The sequence below is a fragment of the Prionailurus bengalensis genome, chromosome A1 (genome assembly GCF_016509475.1).
Source record: "Prionailurus bengalensis isolate Pbe53 chromosome A1, Fcat_Pben_1.1_paternal_pri, whole genome shotgun sequence".
In the NCBI taxonomy this organism is placed as follows: Eukaryota; Metazoa; Chordata; class Mammalia; order Carnivora; family Felidae; genus Prionailurus; species Prionailurus bengalensis.
In genome coordinates, this window is record NC_057343.1 from 67,267,389 (window position 1) to 67,279,843 (window position 12,455).

The following is a 12,455-nucleotide window of genomic DNA, read 5'->3' on the forward strand; positions in this document are numbered from 1 at the left end:
GAAAAGGAATGACATGGGGCCTCTGCTGTCAAGCAGGCAGAGAATATAGTTTACAGGACCGTTTGTTAACGTTTTCTCTCCACCCCAAACTGGATAAGGTCTTTACAAATAACGACGTCATGTAATCTGAACCATAAGCCTAATAGCATGATCACCCCATTTACAATGAAGAAAGCAGGGCTCGGGGAGGTCAGATAACTTCCCAGCCTCCCACACAGGGCAGTGCAAGACAAGAGACAGAAGCCCGGCCTGAGTCTAAAGTTCTCAGTCTTCACTTCTCTGCAAGCACGAATCCAAACTTTCCGAGCATTTGCTACAAGTCAGGCCCAGGGCTTGAGGATATTATGCTAATCCGGTGTCACGAGTTCTGCAGTGGGACACGTTAACCACTAGCTAAGCAGTGGTTCTGAACCAGGGGAGATTCTGAGACGCACACCCAGCAGGGATATTTGCCAATGTTTGGAGACGTTTTTTGGGGAGCAGAGGATGCTTGGGCAGGGAGAGGGACCATGAGCCTGAAGAGGTGGCAGCCAGCCTGCGTGCCAGTCGCGGACGACGCCTTCATCCCATGGAGAGAGTGGAACAGCCTGGGATCAGAGTGGGCAGGGGACTGGCGGTAGAGAGACGATTCTAATGAGGGCATCCAGACAGCAGGATCTGTCTGTAGATACAGACAGAAAAAGATGCACAAGGCTTCACAGAAGAGGAATCAACCCGCTTCGGCCAGTTAGTGGGGCAAAGAAGAGGGAGGGGTCCAGGCCCGGGTTTAGAATCACGGGGACTATGAGGTGTTGAAGTGAGAGAGGAGAAATTCTCAAGGCAGGTAGGCTGGTTGCTCAGGATGAGCCTTTTCCCTTACTCTCTTCCCTTGGAAACCTTATGAAGTGTCCACTTATTCTTTCTTAAACTGGCCAAAATGCAACGGAGTAGGCTGAGCACTGAGCACTGTCTGCCATCGGGGTGGCCCTGGGCGTGGTGTTTATGGCCCCTGAGCCCCGTCAGCCCTCATGTTAGATGAGCTAATGCACATTAAATGACTCCGAGAGCTAGCATGGCTGTACCCCGAAGGGCATTCGGGTTTTGGTAAGGATGGCGAGAAATTGGAATGCTTATACATTGCTCCTGAAAATGTAAGATAGTACACAGCCACTTTGGAAAGCAGTTTGACAATCTCATTGAAAGTTACACATAAATTTGGCATATGACCTAACAATTCCACCTTCAGGTATCTTCCCGACAGAAGTGAAAACATGTGTCCCTACAAAGACTTGTGTAGGAATGCTTATAGCAACATAAAAAAGTGGAAACCACATAAATATTGGTGGTGAATGTGACACAGTCTTGCAATGAAGTATCATTCAGCAATAAAAAGGAAATAGTACAAATACGTGCTACCACACTGATGAACGTCAAAAACATTATACTAAGTAAAAGAAACCAAACGTGAAAGACTGCATACGTATTGGTTACCATTGTATGAAATTTCCCCAAAAGGAAAATCCATCAAGAAAATATAGATCAGTGGTTGCCTGGGACTTGGGGGAGTAGGCATGGGAGCAGGAGCAAATACCCAAGGTTATCTTCATGGAGTGATGGAAATATTCTACAAGTGGTTTGTAGTGATGTTTGCAAAACCCTGCTTTACCCAAAATCATTGACTGTATACTTACGATGGGTGGATTTTATAATATGAAAAATTAATCTGTTTTGAAAAATGACTAGTGATGATTTTCTCTTTGGATAATGCTCACACTAGATGCATCACTGTTAATAATAATCACTCATTATCTAAAAGAGATAAGATGTTCCCAGAAATTGGACATAAGCCTACTCTTTGAGAGTGAACACAGAAGAGGCAGGAGACAATGGTCTTGTCCAAGGAGGCTGAGAGACAATCGAGTGTGACCCAGGGGCACGAATGCAGCCCTACCTCTGAACCTCTAGCCTCATTACTTCTGGTTTATACATCAGTCTGTCATGAGTTTGGTTGGCACGACTAAATTTCACTACACTTGTCCGACTCTGGGTCCCCTGGCCCGATTCATCTGGTTTGCCTTAAGTATTTCTTCAAGGCTATACAAAGGTCAAGTTCAGCTCAGTTCTTGCTTAAGACATTACAATCTCTCAATAATTGGCAAAAACTTGTCCAGCTCGATTAGACTGTAAAAGCACACCAGTAAGCCCAGAATTTTAAAATGTTCAAAGTTATGGATGAGACAAATCATGGAACCGACTAATATTTTCTCTGTTTGTTCTCATTGCAATGTGAGAGCCCACTAAAACTCTAAATCAAAAACAGCTCTACCTCAGAAACTTTGAAATCGACTAATTTAATATAATTATATTCACATAACATAAGGGATTTCTTTTAAATACAATCAGAAACCAGGGGCGCCTGCGTAGCTCAGTCACTTAAACGTCCAACTTCACCTCAGGTCATGATCTCACGGCTGGTGAGTTCGAGCCCCACATCAGGCTCTGTGCTGATAGCTCAGAGCCTGGAGTCAGCTTGGGATTCTGTGTCTCCCTCTCTCCCTCTCTCTCTGTCTCTCTTTCTCTCTCTCTCTCTGCTTCTCCCCTGCTCACTTTCTGTCTCTCTAAAATGAATAAACGTTAAAAAAAATTAAAAAGTAAATAAATACAATCAGAAACCAAATACATGCACGAATTAAGGCAATATTCGTGGTTTGTAGCAAATTAAGGATTAACAAAATATTCCGGGCAACATGTTAAAGAACCCACGATTTAAGTCATTATTTGGCTTGTCCTTAGTATTTAAGTCATAATTGGGTGCAAAGTCTTGACTTAGCTTGCCCTCTTCATCGGCGCACATTAGACATACAGGTTTTCATTTGTGGATCAAGTTACCCCAACTTTGACTACAAATCATTAGAGCATGACAACAGTTAACACTGACCGTCCAGTTGGTACAACTGGCACTTTCCCCATTATCTGAGTCTTGAAACAGCCAGTGGCCCTGAAAAAGAGGATGTCTGCTCTTCCCCGGCCTGTGCTGAGGAAGGAAGTTGTGAGCAGAGGAGGCAAGGCAGAAGAGCCAGGCACCCGCTCCTTTGGGGACTTTATCGTGACAGTGGCCTCCAGATGGGTCGAGCTGCAGCTTTCTGGCAGCCTGTGTGAACTGCATGATCTCATGCCTTTCTGAGCCCGGGACAGAACTGAGGGGCTTTATCTGCACTGCACCTGCCCTGTAAGCAACAGCATTGATTTCTGCTCCCAGAAACTCTCAATAAGTGTAACTATTTCACTGGGATGCTGTCCTGTTTATCACCCGGAAAGAAGACTCCGGGTTCTCATGCCTCTGTGATGGAACTTTCATCTTTATTTTCCAGCGGGTTTATTTTTCGTAAGATACTTCAGAGACCAGAAACCCACACACAGCCTTTAGTTCTGGATCTGTGAGAAATGACACGACATCATATTTCATTATTTCTTAAAAAGATAATGCATGATTCGTCTGCTTCTGCCCACTGACTCATAGTAAATTTCTCATAACCGAAGGAATCAAGTCAAAGGAAAAGCATTAAAATGACACTTTCTCCTCTGTTCTTTAATGGAAATTTTCTTCTCTTTTTCCTTTCGAGGTTTTAGTTGATTAGCCATAGCAGATGGTCATAATAACCCATAAAAACAGAGAAACCAAAGGGACTTTGTAAGATCAGCTTCCCCTTGACTTAGTTAAGTTCAGATCTTCCCAGAGGGATAATTTTTTATTCCCTCTGTAAGATCTCTAAGGAAAGAGACTTCCCAAACTCACATCATATAATGCTTCGTGACTGATGCTCCCAACTATCCCTGTGCCCCACTGAAGTTGGATTTCTTCTTGTAGTTCTAGAGTTGGACCTCCCTTCATCCTCTGCGTCCTGTGTAACCTTCACACTTTGGAGCACCGTCAATGTGTCTCTTTGTGGCAAAGGGATTCCAAAGCCTTCAGAATAATTGTTCTCTGATTGTTATAAAATCACAGTACTTAAGAATTGAAAGGCACGTCATAGACTATCATGTGACTTCCCTGTTATGCAGGAATCCCTCTACATCTTTCCAACAGCTCCAACCCCTACTTAAATGGCCCCTGAGATGGGGAATTCATTTCATCAGAGGTCAGCGGTCTGCCATAGGGCAGCCTGTATTGCCAATAGATCAACCCATTAAAACGTCCAGTGAGCAAAATTTGCCTCCCAGTAACTTCCACTAGCTTCTAAATAGTCTTTCTGGAAAGAGACAGAACACACAGGAGCCTCTTTCTCATAGACTTTCAGATAGTTGACCATACTGATGCTATCATCCTTCTCCCGTAACACCAACCTTATAGAAATAAACATTCTGATGATACGGGCTGCATCACTGTGCTTCAGATCATAGGACTGGATTACACTTTGGTCTTAACGCCGGGGTCGTCGTTTGCATTTACATTGCAATAAAACTACATTAACACCAGAAATCACAGTTAAAACACTATATATGTAACATAAGTACATGAATGGTAAAGAAAATGTTAAATAAAGGGGGAAAAATCTCCACTTGAAAGTAGCAACTCTATAATGTTTCATGTTAGTCATCTTCAAAATGGCATATGCCGAAAATAATCCTTTGGGGTGATAGGAAGAGACTATAACTGATATTTCTTAACCTAAAACATAAAAAGGAAACTAAGCCCTAGTGATATTGATTGCCTGAAGCAGTACATGTGTATACTTTATAAATAAACATGCATAGTTGGGGGTACCCACTCAGATTTCCTTAATTACTGGGATGCACTTTCAACAGTATCTGGGGACCTGTGGTTGAAACTATATTCATTACCTATTAATTCATTAATGTAAGCTATAAATTTCTATAAGGAGAGTAGAATATTAGTATCCTAAAACACAGGAGAGAGATTTTACAACGTAATCCATGATCACGGCAACCAAAAAATAAATCAAAACTGTATTTTAATGTGTTTTAAATTGCATCAGCTGTTCTAATAACTAAATCAAATAGGTACACTTTGTCTAAAGCTCTCCAAAACAAGGCAAATGGAAACAAAATCTCCTTACAAAACCAGAAATTACCAAAGGTGTATTCTAATACCCACTTAATCTACTTATAAATCATTGATTTAACTTTCCTATTTTAATGTTGTGGCTATTGTAAAAGTTACCTGAGTCAAGATAATATACGTTTTTTCTTAGCGATTGTTGGTGATGATTACCCTGGGACCACTTTTATCTTGGAGCAGTGGCGGATAAAGCAGATATAGACTGTGTTTTGTCCAGGTACACAGCTCATCAATCAGGACAGTACAAATCTATGCTATGGGATAATCTTGAATAAAAGGTTAATGTTTTATACCTTTCTCTATCTTTAACATGAAGATAGTGGCATGAAGTTATGAAGAAACATCTAGCTTAAGAGAAGAAAGCAACAAAAAAAAATAAGAATTTAGGAAATAAAGGAAGTGAACCTAAGAAGTCTGAGATAGTTACCTTACAGAGACAGGATCCGGGCACAGTTATTTGAAAAATATTTCTGCTCTCAATCTGCCAGTGATATTTACACACCGCAGTGGCAGTAATATCGTAGCAAATCATCCTCAAAATGGGGCAGTTCACTGTAATATGAAGGAAAAAGAAACACTTGAGAAGCACATTATTTATGCAGTGAATTTGCAGCACTTTCTAAACAACAGCAGGTGAGCACGTGCACACACACACACACACACACACACACACACAGTGACACAAAATACCCAAAGCACTGACTACCTATGTGTCCGTTTTTCTACGATTTTTACAAGACAAGCTGTTGTTATTAAAGCTGATGAGTCATAGGTGCCCCTATTTAGGATGTACTTTAATAAATGGTCAGGAACTTCGTTTTCGGAAGGAGCCATGAGCTGGATCGCTTCTCTCTGCATTTCAGTGGTGATGCAAAGCAGGGCAGCACGGCCACAGACACAGCGGAGTCCCAAGACGTTAACATGCATCCTCCGTAATCAGGAGTATTAGTCAGCTTTGCCGTCTTCCTTTCCACCCATTCCCCTCAAAGTCCGACCAACAAACACTGCCCAGCGCCAGGGCCCCTGTCGCCCGGAAATTCTCTGACGAAGCTGCCTGATTTGAATCCTAACTAGAAAACCAAAAGACTAGAGCTCAGACTCCAGGGGAAGATGAATAACATATATGGCCTTCTCCCCTGGAAAAAAAAAAATCTAATTATATGTGTATAGATTTTTTTAAAGGTTGGCACTGAAGACTCAGAAATGTATGAAAATCATATTTACCCTCAATAGGAAAACTGCAAGGGAAGTGGTACTCTGAGACAAAGGGCCAGCTCTGAAACTTGGGAGGTGGCAACAGAATGCAGGCACGTGAGGAAAGTGTGTCCATAAAGCATCCTTCTCCTCTGTCGTGCGGGGAGGAGGGTTCAGAAGCTAGGAACCATCACCCTTTCCCTGGTCTCTTCTGAGCATCTTCTCAGTAAGTAGGTGCTCCTTTTCTCACCTTGAATGTAAAAGAAAATCTTCTGGAACATGAGGGTTTTTTGTTGTTAGTGGTGGTTATGGATTTGCTATGCATCTATACTAGAGAATTCAACAGTTGGTACCACATTGTCGTTACTAAAATTAAATAAACTGATATAGGAAGGCGATACAGCATCGTACTAAGAACATGAACCTTGGACCCTGAAACGCCTGGCTTTGCGTCCTCTGTCCATTAGCACGCGCTGCACAGCCTGGGCAAACTATTTAAATCCCCTCAGCCTCAAGACAATGGGAGAAGAATACCTCTTACTCAAATTTGGTCTAAAGGAAGGTCTGGATTAGATGTGCAAATGTGTGTGTACATCACACAGGTTGTCAGTAAACAGTCGTTATTTGTGTTGTCATAAATTCACAGCTATTGTTGAATATTCAGGTTAAGCTGATACGGGAAATAGCTTCTATTCGAACTAGAATTTATTTCTAGTTCTCTACTCTGGACAGATGTGTTATAGTTGTTCTATCAGAACCCCAAACCAGTTGCGTGCTTCTGCTTGTAAATATTTACCATGTTGTAATGTGGGGGAGAATTTAAAAGGAAAAGTAGTCTCCTGGATAAAATCAAGGATGGCACTTATAATCACATCTTGCTTTTAGCATCTCCTCTGGTCCCATATGCGTCCATTACCCTGATTTTCAAAATGTGGTACAAAATGAACTGGTGGTCACGAATATCTTACGGTTTCTTCTGTTCTCGTGCAAACTGTAAGTGTATTGGATACATGTATAATTTTTTGATACATGCGTAAGTTTTAAAATCATGACCAGAGAAATAGTTATTGATCCAGATCAAACCTCTGATATTTTGCAAATATAGGTCCCAGAAAAGCAGTCCGCAAACTGAAATATTAGAGGCATAATAGTATCCAGAAGACATTTTGCCCCAAACTTTAAAAACAAGACAGGGCCACCGCCACATCTTAGGATATCATTAATATAGATTTCACAGCTTAGAAACGTTGGCCCTCACATCTACTAAGGCAGGCAGAAAAGGTTCATTAAAAACAAAAAGGATTCCTGAAGATGTACAACCGACATTGCATGAGGCTGAAGTCAGCTTCTTGATATCTGTATTTTGAGAACTGGTTTTACTGTGTGACAAATGACACCAAAACAGAGCAGCTTAAAATAACAAATATATATGATCTCGCAGCTTCTGTGGGCAGAAATCTGGGAGCAGCTCACTGGGAAGGAGTGTTATAGTCAAGCTGTTGAGCAGGGCTGCTGTTTTATCTGAAGGCTTGACTGGGAAAATGTCTACTTCCAAACCCACTCATGGGGGCCACCAATAGGTGGGCCCCAGGTCCTCACCAGCTGTTAGCAGGGATTTCAGTTTTCTGCCTTATCACAGGCCTCTCCACTGTTTGCCTGAATGTCTTCATCCCATGGCAACTGGCTTCTGCTAGGGCAAGGGACGAGAGAGAGAGAGAGAGAGAGAGAGAGAGAGAGAGAGAATAAGAGCCCAGGTCTGAAGCCATAGTCTTTTATAACTGAGTTTGGGAAGTGGCATATCATCGCTTCTCTGTATTCTGTTGATCACACAGACAATTCTGTACAGTGTGGGACAGTGGGAGAGGCTGACACAAAGACATGAAGACCAGCGGGGAGGGATTACTGTGGCCATGTTGGAGGCCGGCCACCACAAAACTTACAGCCGGTAACGGTAGAATGGGCTTCTGTCTGCCTTTAAGCTGTGAGTTTTCTCTGGCTGAAAGAAGACAGGCCTCATGGCTGTGGGAGGGTCTTGGTTAGAACAAAATCAAAGGAAATGATTTATTCACAGGCACTTAAACGTGAGGCCATTCCTGAAGGTGTATGTTGTAGTTGTGTGTCTACAGAGAAAACCTGTTTTTCCTGTGGCTTTCCTGCAGGGATGGAAGAGATCATGACAAATCAGGATTTGTCATGATTTCTTTCCAAAGAAAGCTTTTCTTTTATTCCAAGTCTTCTCTATACGGAATGAGGCGGGAGGGGTGATTTAGAAAATTCCACTTTCGCCTGTAGTTACTGCGGCCTCCAAACAGGTTCAGTATGTGAACAAATCTAGTCAGGGGCTAAATTTTTTTTACGAGAAGTAGCTTGAACTCGTAGAATTCTAAAGCTGCAAGCTACCTAGAACCACGTTGTCTGCTACACAGATGACCTAAAGGGGCCCTGGTCACTAAGCGCCTTCCCCAGAGGACCGTGAGGCGGAGGCAGAATTCAGACTTAAACTCTCTACGGGATGATCTTTATACCATTTTGTTTAACCAGGAAGATCTCAAAATACGATTTTGCCAGCATGCCCCACAGCCTTGTTTTAATTCCTTCAGTAGACACATAGGGAGGACTCGCTGGGCCAAGGAGAGAGGAAACCAAGGTACGACTTGGTTCTTGTCTTCAAGGAGCTCATCTTCTGAAAGGGGAGAGGGAGGGACAAATCTGAAGTGTGACGGCAGAACGATGTGGTGAGGAGGTGGAGCCCGAACACACGTGGGCTAGCAGCTGGAACCAAGAGTGTCTGGAAGGTGACGGGTTGTCCTTCACTGAGTATCTGAGCGGTAGGGGCTGTACAAGCTGCCTTCGCACAAGCTATTTCACTTGCTAGGCCACCACTTCTATCGTCCAAGTGACTTAGTGGAGCAACAAACAGGCAGACAGAGTACAGCTAGGGAGCGCCCAGCCCTGCGAATGCTGGCCTTTGACGCTAACTTACGCATTCCAGGTCTGGGTCGCTAACGGTACTTAAAACCAAATCTGGCAGTTGTCGAACTTTTGCTCTTCCCGTATATTCACCCATTGGGCAGGTAATTCATGTCTACCACGTGGCAGGCACTGTGCTAGCGACTGGAGACAGAGCAATGAATAGGCCACCTGGGTCCCCAAGCGGGTTTTATGAAGCTCACTGCCTCTTCCTCCCCTTCACTCGACAGAAATTGTCACCACCCCCTTTTGCATCATGGGTAGCTTTATTTTCTCGGTTCCTGCCACGAGATTGTGCCTAATGCCCCAAGGGCGTACAGGCTTCAAAGATAAATCAAAAGATCTCTGGTTTATACGGGTGAAAAAAAAAATCATGCGAATACTTGGCGTTGTCATGCCGGGTCCTGTAAAGACACCGTCCATTGAAAACACCCATTTTGGAGTTTGCTGCCTTAACGCCAAATGCACAGGAGACCTCAGTCAACCCAGCAGTGCCCCCAGAATGGACTTCCCTTACCAGCGTTTGTGACAAGCACGCTTTCTTTCTTCTCCGGGTCATAAGAAGCTAACATCAGAAGGAAGGCTTGGGTCACCTACGGGAAGGAATAGCGGAATAGCTACTCGTTCGTGTGTGTGGTTCGTTGGAACATTCAGGTTTCCCAGGACTAGCTCGTTAATGGTTGCACGAACCAAACGCCAATCAGGGGCAAACCATTTGTTTTCTGTGAATACTTCCACCTCTTGTGACCTAGAGCCTTCCCTCAAATCCCATCTATTTAGGGGGAATTTGGGGACAATGGATTAATGGCATTAATATTTCCCTCTTCACCCCCTGGAGAGCTGGCATTTTTCAGGAGAAGGTGACATCAGCGTGGAACTCACTCTACTTAAGCTTTCAGAAACATGTCTCCTTATTTAAAGATTAGATTATCCTTCTGCTATTGTTTTCCATTAGATTGTGTTTCCTTTCTCCTTTTTGGGGAAGGCCAGCTCACTATTTTGAAAAGGTGATGGACCATGTCAGGATTTAGAAAGTGAAAGGAAAGAGATTGGTTTGGATTTTCTCACTCTCTTTGTGTGCTCTAAAGCTCAATAAACTTCCAATGGTGACTGCAGGTAGAGGGGTAGAGGGAAGCTTTTGTATCCTTAGAAAACCTAGGTTTCAGTTGGATTATAGAGGTAGTCAAGAGATAGGGGAAAAAAGTTCAAATAGCACTTTGACTACTTTCCATGTCAATGGGTATGTATCAGCCATATTCCATGGCTATAAGAATCAGCATGGTTAAGTATTGATAAAAAATTTTTAAAGGACACAATACAAGTTATCAAAAAATTGGATGAGTTTGTTGTAATGAAGACAGGACTGTATGTAGTTTATATTCAAGTTTATGGATTTTTCTGAATACTGAATAAATTGTCAAAATGGTACTAAAACTCTGTGTAAAAGAATCGGTCCAAACTGTTAATCTGCTTGATACATCTTTTTGTGATGTTTTAAAAAGACTCTAAGCAAAAATTCTAAGCTCATTCCAGCACAGCTATATAGATTCACGGGGATTCGACGATAGTCATTTATTGTGTGGATCTAATGTCCCCTTTCTTTAGAGCGATTTACAAAATACCACAGCATATGGCATATCTAAAGCAAGCGGTAAAACCGAGATGTGCAATTCTCACTGCAGATTCATATAAAGGAGGGGATTTCTTTCGTCTGTGCTTCAAATCTGAAACTCGGCAACAGTCCTTGGTCAGTATCCACCAGCATGGATGCCCCCCCAGATGCTTCACCCAGTAAATACACGCTTACAAGAGGAGACAGACATGCCTGTGGCCACGCGAGGGTTAAAATGTTAATTTATTAAAATTTTCCAATCTTAACCACCTGCCCCTTGGGAGAAGGGGATGTTCCTGAGGGATGAGGATCAGGGAGTCAACAAACTGGAATTCACAGCCAGCCGTGGCACTCACTCACCTTCTTTCCAGTTATTTTGCACTCTTCACTTCTGAGTACGAGCCTAGCCTAGCGATCTCTTTCCGCTACCAGAGGGTTGTGCCTATCAGAAACGCCTGCGAAAAAAAATAAAGTTATGTGCATTAGGGATTAAAGACTGTACATCACCCGAAGTTAAGGAATGATTGAATGAGGCATGACACTATCACTTTTTTTGTTGTGACTGCTCTCTAATTCGGAGAAGTAAATGCTGTGTAATAATCTATTATCAGATAGCCAATGCCGCCCGTCACTCTTTCTCTTCACGTCTTTTTATTTGTGTCCACATATGAATAAAGGGAGGATAAATTAATTAGCTGTGCATAATTACCAAATTCTCCAAACACACGCAGGCTCTACCCAGTGGAAGCAGAAGTAGGCTATACATTGCACATCGTTGGTGTAGATGGTAGATAGCCACCATCTATTGTAAATCTATTCCCACAGCAGGATTAAGGGAATTCAAATTCAAATGATGCATCCATAATATGTTGTCTAATGTGAAGCATTGTAAATTTCCTCATTGCAAAAATGGAATAACACTTTCAATGCAGGGTATTTTTCAGAACTACACTGACGACAAGATGCATTTCGACATCACAAGACGACAAATTCAGAGAATGTAGGTTTTATATGACTTAAAATTTTTGTGATTGGGTATCTTTGTTATTTGGCTAGAGGTATTAACTTAATTAAATGTACAAGAGGACTTTCTCCCAACACCCAGAGAAGACTATTTGCATTTTTAAAAATTATCACAGCTTGTTATATAATTACAGCCACTGGGGCTGGATGCCTGCAACAATGCCTCTGGTTTCCTTCTCTGTACTGCCTCTCTAACGATAATACAGTTTCCCTTCAAAGTTTTCCAGCGTTTTGCACTTATAACTCGCATCTTCTCATAAGAAGCAAGTTTGTTGGCTCATTAATACGAAACTTACAGAGAAGGTTCACCACATATTGATCTAATTAAACATTTTTGAGTCAGGACAACAACAATAATGGGATTAATTATTGTAATTTGTGCAGCCGAAGTAGATACATAAATAGGTAATCTTTATTTTTCAATACTGCCAGTGGAAAATGATTTCAGACATTAGGACCTGGGAGAGCCGGGAGCTTCAGCTGCTGTGAGTGAGTGCCCCTCCCATGGTTCTGGCCAGCAGCCCCGACATCCTTGCACAAAGTAATCACAGATCACAGCATTTAATCACTGAAAACAAGCACTCCAGAGGACAGCAG